At 33.7% G+C, this 18040-nt stretch overlaps 1 long non-coding RNA gene across 1 annotated transcript; it reads left to right on the plus strand.

The window, feature by feature from the left end:
* Positions 1 to 10402: 10402 nt before the first annotated feature.
* Positions 10403 to 13554, plus strand: LOC112535550. The gene is made up of 2 exons (XR_003079654.2): positions 10403 to 12262; positions 13077 to 13554. It is a non-coding gene; the product is annotated as an uncharacterized LOC112535550 (long non-coding RNA).
* Positions 13555 to 18040: the final 4486 nt, after the last annotated feature.

Here is an 18040-nt window from a genome sequence, read left to right on the forward strand (position 1 = left end):
CTCTGAGAGAAAAATTTCATCATAATCTATCCCCTTCTGTTGTGAAAAACCCTTTGCTACCAATCGAGCCTTGAAATTTTTTCCTTCTTTTTTTGATACTGCTGATTTCTATTTGTACACCCACTTGCACCCAATAGCCTTCTTTCCCTCAAGAAGCTGAACTGGCTTCCATGTATGATTTTTCTGCAAAGACTCCTTCTCCTCAACCATTGCACCCATCCATTTCTCTTTCTTCTGGCTAGTGATAGCTCCTTGGAAGGTAGCTGGATCATGACTACTAATGAGAAGTGCAAAAGTGACCATGTCTGTAAAACCTAATCTGCTTGGAGGCTTTACATTGGTGCGTCTCTCTCTATATCTAGCTAGATTATAATTTAGCAGATCAGTTGTATTAGAACCACCAGATGTTGGATTTGAACTTTCAACTCTCCCAGCTGCTATTGGATGTTGTTCTAAATCCATCTGCAATGTATCTGAATGGAACTATTTTCTGGCACCTTGTCTTAGTGTTGCTGCAACATGAACTGTTCATCAAAGACTGCATCTCTACTGATCACCACTTTCTTTGCATTCGAATCTCAAAACTTGTATCCTTTGACACCTCTCTTGTAGCCTAGAAAGATGCATTTCTTGGACTTTGGGTCAAGTTTTGATCTTTCATTACCAGGTACATGCAGATAAGCAGGACAACCAAAAATCCGTAAGTGAAAGATAGAGAGAGACGCACCAGATGTTGGATTTTTGCTTATCTTTTGAGATCCGAATGCAAAGAAAGTGGTGATCAGTAGAGATACAGTCTTTGATGAACAGTTCATGTTGCAGCAACACTAAGACAAGGTGCCAGAAAATAGTTCCATTCAGATACATTGCAGATGGATTTAGAACAACATCCAATAGCAGCTGGGAGAGTTGAAAGTTCAAATCCAACATCTGGTGGTTCTAATACAACTGATCTGCTAAATTATAATCTAGCCAGAGATAGAGAGAGAAGCACCAATGTAAAGCCTCCAAGCAGATTGGGTTTTACAGACATGGTCACTTTTGCACTTCTCATTAGTAGTCATGATCCAGCTACCTTCCAAGGAGCTATCACTAGCCAGAAGAAAGAGAAATGGATGGGTGCAATGGTTGAGGAGAAGGAGTCTTTGCAGAAAAATCATACATGGAAGCCAGTTCGGCTTCTTGAGGGAAAGAAGGCTATTGGGTGCAAGTGGGTGTACAAATAGAAATCAGCAGTATCAAAAAAAGAAGGGAAAAAGTTCAAGGCTCGATTGGTAGCAAAGGGTTTTTCACAGCAGAAGGGGATAGATTATGATGAAATTTTTTCTCCTGTAGCTAGGCATACTTCAATCAGGTAATACTTGAATTAGTAGCTAGTTGGGATTTGCATTTGGAGCAGATGAATGTTAAAACTACTTTTTAGCATGGTGATCTAGAGGAACAGATTTACATGCGGCAGCCAGAAGGGTTCACTCAACATGGACATGAGCAAATGGTTTACAAGTTACATAAATCGTTGTATAGGTTGAAACAGTCTCCAAGACAATGGTACAAGCAGCTCGACTCCTACATGATTCAGATTGGCTACAGGCGATGTGAGTATGATTGTTGTGTTTATGTTAAGAGCTTTGATGATGGTCTTTTTTATTTTTCTGTTACTGTATGTTGATGATATGTTGATTGCTGCAAAGAATATGCATGATGTCCTTGGTCTGAAAGCTTTATTGAGCCAGGAATTTGATATGAAAGACTTAGGTGCTGCAAAGAAAATTCTTGGAATGGAGATTTATAGATATAGAGGCTCAAGAAAACTGTGGTTATCTCAGCAAGGCTATGTTGAGAAAGTGTTAGACAGGTTTGGGATAAGCAAAGCAAAGCCAATGAGCACTCCATTAGCAAATCATTTTAAGCTTTCTTCAGAACAGTGTCCTAAGACAGATAGGGAAATTGAAGACATGGCAAAGGTTCCATACGCTAGTGCAGTTGGCTGCTTAATGTATGTAATGGTATGTACTCATCCTGACTTGGCTCATGCTGTTAGTCAAGTTTGTAAATACATGTCTAAACCAGGTAGGCGACATTGGGAAGCAGTCAAGTGGATTTTTAGGTATCTGAAAGGTACTATAGGGCATGGAATTGTTTTCGGTAGTAACAAGATGATCCTTTAGTTGTAGGGTATGTTTATTCAGACTATGTTGGTGATTTATATGATAGAAGGTCTACAACTGGGTATGTTTTTACTCTTGGTGGAGGGCCTATATGTTGGAAATCAACAGTTTAGTCCATTGTGGCATTATCTACAACTGAAGCTGAGTACATGGCAGTAGCTAAAGTTGTTAAAGAAGCTTTATGGCTTATTGGGCTAGTAAAGGAACTGGGTGTTCAGCAAGGTGGATTTCAGTTGCATTGTGATAGTCAAAGTGCTATTCATTTGGCTAAGAACTAGGCGTACCATGCTAGAACTAAGCATATTGACGTAAGGTATTACAAGATTAAAGAGTTGATTGCATCTGGTGAGATACTATTGCAGAAGGTTCATACTAGTGAAAATGCAGTTGATATGTTGACTAAGCCGGTTACTACCAATAAGTTCATGCGTTGCTTGGACTTGTTGAATGTTTATAATTGCTAGATAAGCATGGTAGCTCAACCCACTTTGGTGTGTGAGAAACTTAGAGGCTTGATATTCATCAAGGTGGAGATTTGTGAGGTATGGCTCATATACTAGTTTAATGGACAGATACTGGAGCGGAGCGGAGTGAGCGAGTGGAGCGCAGCGCAACGAGGCTCCCGAGGGTTTTAACTAATAATAATAATAGTCACAACTGCTCATCGCTCCCGAGAATGTAGGCACATTGCCGTACCTCGTTAAATCCTTGTGTTCTTAATTTTTTTGCTTGTTTGTTCATATTCCTGTGATTTTTAGCGTTATTTTTCTCAATATTGGCCAACTTTTCCACAATTCCTTATGAACTTCTTTTCAGTAAACACACTCCCAGTTGCAATAAGCTTCCCAGATTGGTCATCTTCAATTACACAAATAAGATGATCATCACCGTAAGAGCTAATCTCTTAAAACCGCTCTTTGAATTCCTTGTCTAATACTGAATCACAAGCAGTTAATTATTGCAGTAACTCTAAAAAACCTTTACTTTTTTCGGATATCTCCAACCTCCGGACTTGAAGCTTCTGCTCACCACTCAATGAGTTACTGTCATGTATCTTTTCTCGGTAAGGCTTTAGTTCTCTGCACAAAGAAACAATAATGTAGGTTTTGTTGATACTGAAGCATTGATGAAAACTAATAATCTAATAAACTATGCTACTTATGAATGCCAAAGGCTTCAATTCTCTTTTTAATATGGGTAAGGCAATAACTCTTCCAAAAAATGGCTCCCAACTTTCATCGTACTGGGCTTTCTAAAAAGCTACTCCTATCAAAATCTTAAAAGGTGTTGAGTTAGAATCTCATTCTAACTAAGGAGGGTTCCTAAGGATCCAGCTACAGGAAAACAAGAAATGGACCCTTTCTGCCCACTCTTTAGTCTTAATAATGCTAGTTTTAATTATCAATGAAGTGCATCGCTTAATCAAAAAGTGTGCTTTTAAAAAAAATAAGCGTTGTAAAGTCAGAAATGAGAAATAATATCAGTTTAATCATGTAAAGACAACACCACTGAAACACATCTTCCTAGATTCTACAAGGTTTTAAGAGTTTGAATTTCCCATTTGCTATTGGTGGTCCACAATATTAAAGATACTAGCTTTCACCAAAAAGATCATAAACCATTTACCATCTCAGTTCAAATGAAGGGTTAAAGAAATATTTGCTAAGCTTACTTCTCTAAACAAGAATATGAAAGGTTAATAGTCATAACCTACTTATTTTCGAACAAAAACATTTTAAAACATGCTAACTATTCCAAAATAAGATATTTTATTTCTCTATAAATGTAATGCAAAACCAGTTCAAACAGCAACCTTCTAATTAAAACTCCAAAAATAATAATATTATTCACACAAGCCCTACATATTAATCTTTTAATGGGTCCCCACTTGGCACAATTGTCAATGACTCAAGCTCTCATTTCAAATCAAACTTTATTTGCATGGATATCGTAGAATTTCTAAAACTTGGCAGAAAAATATGAATTCTACAATCCAAATTCCTTAAATGATCAAAACACTGCAAAATACGGGTTAACATAAATGAGATCCAACTCCTAACTCATATATGAAACTAGCAAAACTTGTGATTAGTGATATCCATATAAACTAATTCCTCTTTCCCAAATAAAAGGGCAGAAAGATTGAATTATGTAGCAAGTTGGTACCGCTTTCTAAATGTTTAATGAAATGACTGAGAGAGTGTACCCTAGATTATCAAAATGTTAATAGGCAAATCCAAAAGCCCAATTCTATCCAACTGAATAATTTGATAATCAATCAAATCAAAATGGGAAATGCAAAATCCAAAAGATACAAGATAAATAAAAGAATTACTAAAAGAGAAATTATTAGAGAAGTTACCTTAAGAAATAAACTCCAAAACTTTATTGGAGACTGATTGAAGGAGAGATGATTAATCTATTTTAACTTAAAAGAAAGAATCACTAGCATACAACTTAGTCGTTATTGAAAATAATGTGCGAGAGTATTTTATTTCAGGTACTGCGTCATATTACAAACGATATGTATTAGTGGTATGCCCGTAGTGTGCTGCCTATTTGTTAAAAAGAACAAACCTCTATCAATTTCAGTCCTAAAGAATAACGTAGAAACCAACCATGATTAACACCTATACCAAATCCAAAAGGAAAAATGGCCATTTTTTCTCTTAATGTTCTGGGCGAGGAACAAATTTATTCTCCAACTATTTGTTTGAGTGGCCCATTGGTATTAAAAATTCAAATTTTATCACATCGTGACCATTATGTCCAAATCTTCTAATTTTGGCAAATTTGTCTAAAAATGCAATCCGCCTAGTCAATTGGCCAAAATGGGATTAATTATTAATTTTAGTTTAACCCTTGGTTAGATGGAAAAACTATTATAGATAAATTCTCTCAGATTAATGTTTCTAATTCTGATTGAGAAAGGCAATTCCAGTAAAACTTACAAACTATAGACTGCATTAGATTAAAAATTTAAGGGTCTATTTTTATAAAGGCATTTCTAGGTATATTAAGGGTTTATTTTTATCCTTCCCAAGTCGATTATTAAGAGTATTGATGCAAAATGCAAAATTACTTATGGTTAGAGCAAACTCAAAGGAAATGCAGATATGTTGCTTGAAAATCTATTTGTTTTCCTAAGCAAGAAGGGGGATTATTATTATTATTATTATTATTATTATTATTATTATTATTATTGTTATTATTATTATTATTATTATTATTATTATTGTTATTGTTATTATTCTAATTATTATTATTATTATTATTATTATTATTATTATTATTATTATTATTATTATTATTGCTATTATTGTTGTTGTTATTATTGTTATTGTTATTTTTATTATTGTTATTATTACTATTATTATTGTTATTATTATTATTATTGTTATGATTACTATTATTGTTATTATTTTTATTATTATTATTATTATTATTATTATTATTATTATTATTATTATTAATATTAATTTTATGGTATGCCTAGTAAAGATGCATTAACATTTATTAAGGAATTTTATGCCATAGTTCATACATTCCCATTATCTGGACTAAATGAAAACCAATTAAAGATGAGATGTTTTCCTTACTCATTAAAAGAGAAAGTAAAGGCTTGCTTGATGACCTTGCCTCCTAATTCATTGGGAACTTGGGATGAAGTTTATCAAAAATTTATGAGTAGACTTTACTCACATCAAAAGACCAAAGAATTAAGGGGTGAAATTTCCAACTTTTATTAAAATGAAGCATGAGACGCTTCAAATCACTTTTACTACAATGCCCACACTATAGATACACACTTCTTGTGATCAACCATTCATTTTATGATGGTCCAACACAACAATATCAATGTGTGGTTGACAATGCAACTGGGGATGTTATGTTAGAAAAAACTGCTGATGAGGTTTATGATATATTTGAGATGTTTTGAATAAATTCATAACGAAAGAGTATGAGAATAAAAAGAGTAGGAGTGAATGAAGTTATATCTAATAATGAGATGGCTATGCAAATAGTTGAATTAACTAAACAAGTTAGGATACTTGCTGCAACTAAGAATGTACAAGGCAATGAGGTATGTGGTATATGTGGTGTGCTAATGTTTGCTCATCTTATAAGAATTATGTAGAAAATGATTATAAATTGGTTAATTTGATGGTATTTTAAGGCCACCTAGAAATAACCTATACTCCAACACTTACAATCTAGGATGGAGAAACCATCCAAATTTCTCTTAAAGAAATAATGATTAAAATCCATCATAAATACTGAGGAACTAAAATCAACTCTAATATCAAAATCAAGAGCCTCAATGCCCAAGGAATCAAAACCCTCCATTCTTTAATCAAGGACAAGCCCCTCAAAGAGAATCAAGTTTTTAGGAAACACTCCAATCTTTTATGACAGCTACCCATAATAGAATGGAGAGGAATGAAAAGAAAACTGATTCCATAGAAGCTTCAATGAACGATTAGAAACTCAAATTGGGCAGATTGCTGAAGCTGTACTAAAAATAAAAAAGAAAAATTACTAAGCCGACTTGAGCAAGCTAAAGCAGTCATTATTCTTAAGGATGGTGAGTTATTTGATAATAATGTTGAAAATTTAATGGAGAAAGATTCTTCTTACGCAGGTACATCAAAAGAAGATGGACTGATTAATGTGGAAATAATTGAAGGAGGTTTACAGAAAGAATGAAGAGTAGAGCCCAATCTTGGGCAGAAAAAGAAAGACAATGAGGCATTTTCAGGACCTGAGTTTTATAAGGTAGTTGAGCCTTATATACCTTCTATTCTATTCCTGAATAGATTGAAAGAAAGCAAACAAGATAAGTAAATTTCTGAAATTTTTGATATATTTTCTAAAGTTAACATTAATTTGTCTTTGTTGGATGTTATTAGGAATATGCCAGCTTATGCTAAATTATTCAAGGAACTTAATTCTAACAAGAGGATATATGGGAATAATGAAAAAATTATGGTATCTAAAATAGCAAAAATAGTTCTCCAACAATAATTACCACCTAAGACAGAAGACCCTGGGAGTTTTACAATCGATATTACAATGAGATATAAGAAAGTTGCTAAAGCTATATTAGATTTGGGAGCAAACATCAACTTAATGCTGTATTAAATATATGCACAACTTGACTTAGGACAATTGAAGCCAACTACCATGTCTCTACAACTGGCTGATAGGTTGATTAAGTATCCAAGAGGCATAGTGGAAGATTTGTTGATTCAGGTAGGAAAACTGATAATCCTTGTTGACTTTGTAGTTCTTGACATGGAAAATACATCAAGAAGGGATAATGAGCAAACAATACTCCTTGGTAGACCTTTCATGGCAACTACTAAGACAATTATTAACGCGCATAATGGGAAGCTGACTTTGACAGTCTTGTGAGAGACTATAGAATTTAAAGTGTTTGATACTCTAATTCTATCTCCTAGCACTTCAATTAATGAAAGTTCATTGATTCTCTAACTATATCTTTTAGCACATCAATTGATGAATATTCATATATTGATTCTATGGATTATTTTATTTATGAAACATATTTACAGGATAAGGATTATAAGTTAGAAGTTGCATTAACATTGGAAAAATTTGAAGAAAATTTAGATGAAGAAGTCTTAGACTTATATGATAAGTTAGATGAAGCTATTTTAGTGTCACTTAATGAAAGCGCTATTGAACCTTTAGATTCCCCCATTGAAATAGAATTAGAAATTATTAATGAACTATCTAAAGTTGAGCTTAAGAAATTGCCTAACACATTCAAATATGTCTTCTTGGGAGAAGGGAATACATACCCAGTAATTGTAGCTTCTGATCTTTCTTCTTTAGAGGAAAAGGCAACTATTAGAGAATTAAGAAGGCTTAAAAAGCTATTGGGTAGGAAATTTCTGATATTAAGGGTATAAATATAATAATGTGTATGCACATAATTATTTTAAAGAAAAATTTCAAAGCTGTTAGAGATACTGAAAGAAGACTTAATCCTAATATGAAAGAGGTGATAAAAAAGAAAGTCCAAAATTTATGGGATGAGGGTATTATATACCCTATACCTGATAATAATTGGGTAAGCCCTGTTCATGTAGTGCCTAAAAAATTGGGTATAACAGTTGTTAAGAATGAAAAGGAGGAGTTAGTTCCCACAAGAATAACTACAGGGTGGAGAATGTGTATTGATTATAGGAAATTAAACACTACAACAAAGAATGATAATTTTCATCTTCCTTTTATTGATCAAATAGTATAGCGCTTAGCAGGACAAGAATTTTACTATTTTTTTGATGGACTTTCAGGATATTATCAAATACTCATTACACCTTAAGATCAAGAAAAGACAAAAGAATGATCTTTGAAACTTTTGCGTTTTGGAGGATGCCTTTTGGACTTTGTAATGCTCCTACAACATTCCAAAGATGTATGCTTTCTATTTTTTCCTAACATGATAGAAGACTGCATCGAAGTATTTATAGATAATTTTTCAATTTTTGGCTCCTCATTTAATGCATGTCTAAGTAATCTGACTCGTGTTCTTGAGAGATGCATTGAATGTAACTTAACTTTGAGTTAGAAAAAGAGTCATTTCATGGTTAAATATGGTATTGTGCTAGGACATGTGGTTTCTAGTAAAGGTATTAAAGTCGACAAGGCAAAAATCGATTTAATTGCCACATTGCTCCCTGCTACTTCAATAAAAGGCATTAGAAATTTTCTTGACCGTGCAGGATTTTATAGGCGTTTTAATAAAGACTTTTCTAAAATTGCTCGTCCTTTAACTAAATTTATGGCTAAAGATGTTAACTTTATCTTTGATGATGCATGCGTTTCTGCTTTTAACACTTTGAAAGAAAGATTAACTAGTTCACCTGTTATTATGGCACTTGATTGGTCTCTTCTCTTTGAGATGATGTGTGATGCATCTGATTATGCTATATGAGTAATTCTAGGCTAAAGAGTTGATAAAGCTTTACATGTAATATATTATGCTAGCAAAACTCTTGATGATGCCCAAATGAGCTATTTAACAACTGAAAAAGAATTTCTAGTTGTTGTTTTTTCATTAGACAAATGGTGGGATCTAAAGCTATTGTGCATTCAGATCATGCAGCTTTGAGATATCTTTTAACTAAGCCTAATGCTAAACTACGGCTTATTAGGTAGGTGCTCTTATTGCAAGAATTTGATATAGGGATAAAAGATAAAAAAAAGAAAGTGAAAATATAGTTGTTGATCACCTTTCGAGGTTGATTTTTTGATTTTGATAAATTTGGTCCTAAAAAGGTAATTAATAAGACTTTCTTTGATGAACAATTATTTGTGGTGAATCATGAGCCATGATATGCTGACATTGTAAACTATTTGGCATGTGGTATTATGAGAGTTAACTTAACATGACAAGAAAAGAAAAGATTTTTATCTGTGTGTAGGCATTATTATTGGGATGAACCGTATTTGTTTAAACATTATTCTGATTAAATGATTAGAAGATGTGTTGCTGAAGATGGGCAACAAAGCATTATGGCCTTTTGCCATGGAATTCATTATGGAAGTCATTTTGGTGGTAAGAAAACAACCTACAAGGTTCTACAATCAGGTTTCTTCTAGCCTTTGTTATTTAAGGATGCTCATGTTTTTTGTGCTAAATGTGATAGATGCCAAAGAAGTGAGAATATTAGTAAATGAACTAAAATACTTCAAACTTTTAATCTTGTGGTTGAACTGTTTGATATGTAGGCCATTGATTTTATGGGGACCATTTTCACCTTCTCATAGTTATGAATATATACTTGTTGTTGTTGATTATGTATCTAAATGGGTAGAAGCAATAGCTACTCGAAATAATGATGCTAATATTATATGCAAATTCATAAAGGATAATATTTTTAGCAAGTTTGGAACGCTTAGAGCAATCATTAGTGATGGAGGAATACATTTTTTGTAACAAGGCATTTAGCACCTTACTTAAGAAATATGAAGAAACTCACAGAGTTGCAACTCCTTATCACCCACAAACGTCAAGATAGGTGGAAGTTAGCAATAGGCAAATTAAGTCAATATTTGAGAAATCAGTGAGCCTATCTAGAAAAGATTGGGCTACACTTGAACAATGGCCCTTTGGGCATATTGCACAGCTATAGAACACCACTTGGAATGAGTCCTTATAGATCAGTGTATAGTAAAGCTTGCCATTTACCGGTCGAATTAGAACATAAAGCATAATGGGCTATTAAGGAGCTTAATATGGACTTAACCTAAGCGGGTGAAGAGCGCCTATTGCACTAAAGGAGCTAGAAGAAATGCATAGTGAGATGAGAATGTCAAACTATACAAAGAAAGGACCAAGAGGTAACATGGTAAGAATTTACTTCGTAAATCTTTTGTCCCTAAAATGAAAGTTTTATTATTTAACTTATGTTTTAAATTTTTTCAAAAAAACTTAGATCAATATGGAACGCCCATTTGAAGTAATAACGATTTTTTCTCATGGTGCGATGGAATTATATAATATAAAGACTCAAGAATGATTCAAAGTTAATGGTCATCATTTAAAGCCATACTATGAAGGAATGGCCTATGGACATGAAGTGGAGTGCATTGAGACACCACTAATTTGAAACAATTTCATCAATGTCTAGCCATAGACAATAAATTTACCACCTATATATTATATCTTTTATATTTTATCATTTAAGTTTTAATTTTAAGTATTTTTTTTTATTTTTTTTAGGAACTGGAAAAAGATTCAAGCATTCTAGCACCTCCATGATCATCGAGTATAAAAGAGAAACTTTATATGGTAACGCTTAATTTACTAGTCAATATTGTGCTTCAAATATTTATGAGATTATATGTATTACATGAAGGTAATTTTATTTTAATCATTGAGCATATAAATGTAGAAAAGTATGTAGAACTAGGATTTATATCCTTGCAGGATTAGGACAAGTAATTAAGAATTAAATAAGAATTTTATTTTCTAATGACTAGACATAACCAAATCCTAGACAAAATTGGATTAAATAAAACACTATATATAGACCATTCTTGCCCTTCATTAAGAGCTACTCTAAACAATCCCATTTCTTCTCAAGAGCTTTTAATAATCATGCAGGCAAGGAAGCGTCAAGAATGAGGAAAACTCTCTACCACATTTATCACCATTAAATCACTTTACACCCAACTCCAAGCCACTCAGCTCAAGACTTGCCTCTAGAAAATCTAAAAAAAATATAAGAAGAGCACCTACACCATTTCATTCACCATCAATCCCATCTAGTTCAAAACTAACTTCAAGTAAAGATGAAAGAGCTAAAAGGCCCACACCTACACCATTCTCTCCTTCCATATTTTTCAAAAATTGGCTACCAAGAAAAAGGCTTAAGATGGAGTACGACCTTAGGCCCGAAGAAATCACTATCTTTTATGCTTATCATAGAGTTTATCCAAGACCAATGGAGAGGCCACTCACTCTTGAAAAATAATAAAAATTAAAAATTCTGAAAAGAAATATCAAAAAAAATTCTTTGTAATACCGAAAAAATAGTAAATAAATAAATAAATAATATTATTTAGACAAAAAAAAACATTCTCCTTCCCTTTTTCTTCCCTTTTCCTTTCCCCTACTTTACTTTTCTTCCTTCTTCCTCCCTTTTCTCCCCTGTCACCGACAGCCCTTCTCTTTCCTCCGCCTGCACCGAACAAGTTGTCGCCACCGCCGACGTTCTTCCTTCCCCTCCCCGCCATCACACTGCTTCCTCTTCTCCTTTCCCCCGCTGCAGACGTCGACCAAAGGAAAAAAGTCTCTCCCGCTGCCGAACTAGCTCCTGTCCTCCACCAATCGCTCGTTCGACTCCGGAATCAAGCTCCTCACCGTTGAAAACCCCAAGCCAAGCTTTCCCCGTCGTTTTCCATTGTTGACAGCCTCAGTGGAGCCTCACCGGAGCAACGCATTTCCGGCCACGATCCGGTGCCTTCCGGCAAGTTTCCGGCAAAGCTCTTATATTTTCGGACTCTCCGCAACTCAAGCTTCGCGTGGACGCTTCCATATTCGAATTCCGACACTGTTGGTAGTACCGACTTTCGGACCCTTATATTTTCTAGATGCACAAAAGTTTAGATTTTCGGTTCGATATAATTTTATTTAGACCTTAAAATATATTTTATAATTTTAAAAAATATTGTTGCTATTAATTATCAATTTTTGGATAATCTAATTTAATTAGATTTAGTTATTTGTGACTTAAATATAAATGCTACAATTAATGGGTATAATTAATTATTGTATTATTTTGTGATCTGTGGTGTGTTGTAGAATATTTGAAGTATTTCTAGCAGATTCTAGATCCGTTATACAGGGGTAAACGTCCATATTTTATATGAGGTTTTGCCGAATTTCGGTAGAATTTTTGAGTCTGAATTTTCTTAAGCAGGCTTATCTAAGAGTTTAGGCCTAGAAAAAATTAAAAATGTCTTATTAATTAATTATTTTTGTGAATAGATAATCCATCCATCCAGCCAGGACTGTGAGTGAAAGTCATATAATCAATTGTACCTTTGTCATGTCTAAATTAAATGTGATGCTAATTGATTAATAAATATTATAATTATTATTATCGTTATTATGAGTAATTTCATTTGATCGATAATTATCACAAATATTATTAGTATTATTATTAGTAAATTCAATTTTATTATTATCAATATCATATTTAATGTTATTTTAATATTATTGTTATTATTACACATAATTTGCTTGTTTGCTTCACTCGAGACTACTAAATTCTAATTCTCAATATGTTATTGAATAAATTGTTTGCCTATATTTATATTATTTATAATTATTATATATGTTATGATTTTGACATTTGGATGAGGCGACAGTAGAACATGCCATCTGATGGGTTGCATCAGGACCGTGTGCACACCGGTATTAATCAGAGACAGGTAGTAAAGGTTACTTTTGGATTTTGCCCTCGTTGAGTATAACTCTCTAGACTGTGGAAGTTTGACTACTAGAAGGAGGCTCCTGGTCGAGTGTTGCTCTCTCGGCGCTGGCTTATTTGGGAATCAAGTGTCCAGATTGATTTAAGGACCCTGGTTGAGCTTCGCTCTCTCGGCGCCAGACCTATTGGAGTAAGAGAGCCAGAAGGCTACTAGTATTGCGGGTTAGGGTTCTGCTGAGGCACTCGTACCATAAGTATTTCAATTGTATTTTCTTTCTGAATTATGGCATTGACATGTATTTTAGTATAATATGACATGATATCTTGATTTAATAATTGTTATATTGGAAAGACTAAAATTGTTTTAGGATTATATGATTTTAATTCACTCTCGAGGCTGACAGTTTTAATTTTAATTTTTCCAATGACAGTTAGTTTCTCTGTTGTCCTGCACTGACAGCCCGACCTCCTTCTCTATCGGGCCAATTATAATTAATTTACACTTTTATATTTTTATATTATGTTTGATCTAGTTTGTAGTAAATTGTGGAATGTTGTTAATCTCCAGTTAGAGACTTGTGTATGACATGTCAGATTGGTTTAATATTGTGTTCTTAAATGCACATTTGAAATGTCGATTAGTAAAGCTTACTACGGGTCTTGGTGGCCTTAAGCCTACTCATTCTCTAATGCCAGTCACGGGCCCACAGATTGGATCGTGACATACTTATTTAATGAAATCTCTTCACAAGGAGAAGATTTAGAGGATCATAGTAAGGGTGAGCATGAAAGTGAGTGTGACACAACTACCTACTCTAAAAGAGAAAGAGGACGTCTAAAAAGGTATGAGTATGGCGTACACGAACCAGAAAAGTCTAAAAGAGGTCGAGGACGCCCAAAAAAGATGGCACGCCATTAACAACAAAAGAGGAAGAGAATGCCCAAGGAAATACAATTAGTTTAAGACTTAGACATTCCTTATGTTTGCTTGTCTTTAGTTAGAAATTTAGTTTTGTTAAGTCATATTAGTTAGCTTTAGATTTTTTACGTTTTCTTTAGTTAAATTTTTATTTTGTTCATTTGTTAATAAAATTTAAGAATTTAGTTCCAGATTTGCTTAAATTCTTCGTTTTTATTTAATTAAGTATATTTTAAATATGAAATGTTACTAACCACTAAGTTATATGTTTGTGACTAATTAATAACCCCTAAGACATGTTTTCAAGCAAATAAAACTACCTTGTAAAAATCAATTTTCGAACAAGCCACGTTAGGACAGCGAAATTTTTCACATGGGCCCACAGTAGAGGCACGACAGGAAGTCACGAGCCCCTAGCAGTTAGTCAGCTACAGCCAGCACAGAAGCATTTGCAAGTGGCAGAAGTATTCACGAGCGTGGCAGACGCGAAAGCAAGGAGGGATAGCGTCCTTCGCGAGGTCAAGAAGCAGCCGTAAGGCACGGGCCACTCAAGGCGAGCAACGCAAGGAGCGAAGACTTCAGCGAGGATAGAAGATGTGAGCCAAGACAAACCAACAATCCCAGCCGCTAGTCGTAGACGACACGTAATAGAAGCAAACCGCGAGGCACGGATAAGGCCGCGAGGTGCACAACAGCGGCACCAACACGAACGTTGCGAGCTCGCGGAAGAGCTGCCAGGCGCAAGAGGCGCTGCCAATTCCAAATCTTGCAATTATTTTAATTTCTTGAAAAATAAACAAGAAATTAATTTGGATTACTTGCCGTCGAACATTTATTTTGGACCTCAAATTTTATTAATTTTACACCAAAAATAACAACTTAAAGGTCATATTAATTATAATTCAAATACACTACTCCCAAACCCTAATCCTCACATATAAATATATTCTTTTCTCTCTCACATCACCCTATTTACATCATCTTTCATTTCCTCTCTCTTCATTTTTCTTTCTTTCTCTACAAAAGAAACCTTAACTTTTATTCCAAAACTTCAAGATCTATACCTTCTAATCTTTACTGTACCTATTCCAAAGGTTAACAATGGCTCTAAAGAAAAGAACAAGAAAAGAAAAAGGGAAGGAAATAGTCTCAAGCTGTCATGAAAAGGAACCAAGCTTAATGGCAACTTATGGAGCTCCTTTTGATATCTACTCCCATGAAGAGGGCAATCGATTCCTTAGCCTTGTTCAAGAGAGCAAGTCTCATGTAAGTTTTTAGATACTTCCTCTCTAGTTAAGTTGAATATTTTTGAGAGAATGATGATCTTTTTGGATAGACTAGGATTGAAGGATTTTACCTTCAAAACACTACCATCATATAATGAATTAATTTTAGAGTTTCTCACAACTCTATATTATGATCCTTTCAATGATAAGGAGATTAAGGTAAGGTTATTTGGATATAATTATACTATTACTTATGATACCATTATCCAAGCTTTTGGGTTAAAGAAAGACGGTATTTGTGAGCAACATTATAAGTTTGATATAGGAGAATTTTGAAAAAAACTCATAGGTCAGGACAAATATAATGTTAATAACATGTCAAATAATATCTTCAGTTATCATTGTTATTTTCTTATATCAAAATTTATGTGTGGAGTCATATTTAATAGGAAAGAGACAAAATTAGGTGATGAAGCAAGAGCTCAATATTCTATGGTATTTAAATATCCATAAATCTATTTTTTCAGCATATTTTATTATGCAAAGTTTATTAAAGACACTGGCTAAACCTAAGAGTTTTATTGGATTAGGACATATTGTTACGGGTTTGACTATGTATATTTGTAGTTTTGATCTGAAATCTTCTCCATATGATGCATTACCCTCCACAGGCAATTTAGATATTAATGTATTGAATAGAGCTAATTTAATTAATTATCATGGTGGTTCTGTTACTTTTAAGCACGGATCAAGTGGAGGTAGTAGTAGTGTGGCTCGAGATGAACCATCGAAAAATGATAGAGAGGATAATTCAGATAATAAGGAAAGTAGAGGGCACAAATGGGGTAGTCAAGGTTGGTAACAAGTTTTAAATCAACTACACACCATGAACACCAACCTTAACCAATGGCTCGATGCCTTTGATTCTCGTTTGGCTCATGTGGATAGGAGTCAACACCGACAAGCATATAAGCTCGATTGCTACTTCGAATCGGTCGATTTTGATGCGATTTTGATGCTCCATCACCATCATCATCCCTGCCTCATCATTGATTTTAGTTTTTTTGTAATAGGTTTTTATTTTTGGCTTGTTTTTAGGACTTAGCTATCTAGTTATCGTAGGTCATTTCTTTTTATTTTTAGCTAGCTTAGGATTTTCATATTTTATAGCCAATTATGATTTCTTTTATGCATCTAATTTTGTAATAATAACTTTATGATTCTGTTTTATTTACAGTATTTTATTTTAGCTAATAAGTTGCTTATCAAGGATGGTTCTCTAATTGTCTCTTCCAAACCTAAGGAGAACATATAGCTTCAAAACAGAGAGTTAGAATGATGCATGAGATGCATTGTATGTATGATGCACGTGAGATGCACAAAGATTAGCAATCACATCAAATACAAAGAATATACAAGGTATAGTACAACTATCCTTCCGACCTTATTTCTCCCATACGTTTCGAAGTGAGTCTCTATTTTTTAGGATTTTAGATTTGGGCTTATTATCAACATGGGTAATAGTTCCGGCATACATGCCAATAGCTCTCAAAATAATTTAGAAAATGTGATATTTTTCAATACAAGAGTAAAGCCTACATATCTTTGAGCTGAAAGCCTGACATCATATGTCTTGAGCCAACGCTCTACAAGATGTGGGCTTAAACATTTATAAGGAAAAGTATCTCAAATAGTAAGCAATTGGATACCTAGGGAAATTTCTACTATCATTACCATGGGCTGAGTCTTGGGCAAGGATAAAGGCTCCCACAAGTAAAAGATGTCCTTCTTTTGCTCATCCCCCCATTCAATAGTCCATACAACAAAGAAAATTTAATTATTACTTGTGAGTGATGGTTAGCCAGTATCATAATTTCAAGATTTGAATGGAGCCAAAAGAACTACTAATCGATGTTATCGAGGCTATAAGGACCAAAGTGCACAATGTGTGAAAATGGTGTAATGATGCAAGAATAGACTATTAAATGATAAAATTGAAAATAAGGATATGTTGGAATTAGCTTCTCTTATCCCTAATGTAGTCGTCACTATGGGCAGCGGCTTCAGGCACACACCAAGTGTCTCTAGCGACTACAACACTACAAGGCTTGTTAATCTAATTAGGAACATGATAACTAGTCATAGAGAGTAGTATAGAAAAAAGGGAGTACCACCTTCTCCGAAATATTTTTACTAATTGAGTGACATACTAGATTACATAAGGAAGTTTCACCACATATAGAGATAGGTCTAGAAGCCAACTTCCTTATTTGTGTATTCTTTCAATTTTATTAGTTAATAGTACATTCCTTATAAATGCAGCATAATAATTTTTATACACCAAGCATTACAGCATATGAGGTCCATCTAAGTCTAGCCCAATTCTCTATTTATATGGTTAGCCTAAATTAACTATTCAATTATGTACAAAGAAGTTCATCTAGTCTAGTCTAATTACCAATTATACTTAGTTACCAAGTATTTATCCTAGTTGGGCTACATTTTACATGCTAAGGCCCAATATAGGTTTTTTTTATTTAAATGGGTTAATTCATTGATTAAACATGGCACACCTAAGTTTAAATAGGTTTTATGAGTTAGGCTCAGTTTACCATCTTTTTAAACCTAATAGGCTAGAAGTTATATGCCAAAGTACAATTACGAACTCTAAATTTAAATGGTCATCTTTCAATTTTCAATCACATATGGAGCTTTTTACTTAATTATGTCAAATAAAAAAATTAATTTTCTATATAG

This window comes from Ricinus communis, chromosome 4 (genome assembly GCF_019578655.1).
Source record: "Ricinus communis isolate WT05 ecotype wild-type chromosome 4, ASM1957865v1, whole genome shotgun sequence".
Classification (NCBI taxonomy): Eukaryota; Viridiplantae; Streptophyta; class Magnoliopsida; order Malpighiales; family Euphorbiaceae; genus Ricinus; species Ricinus communis.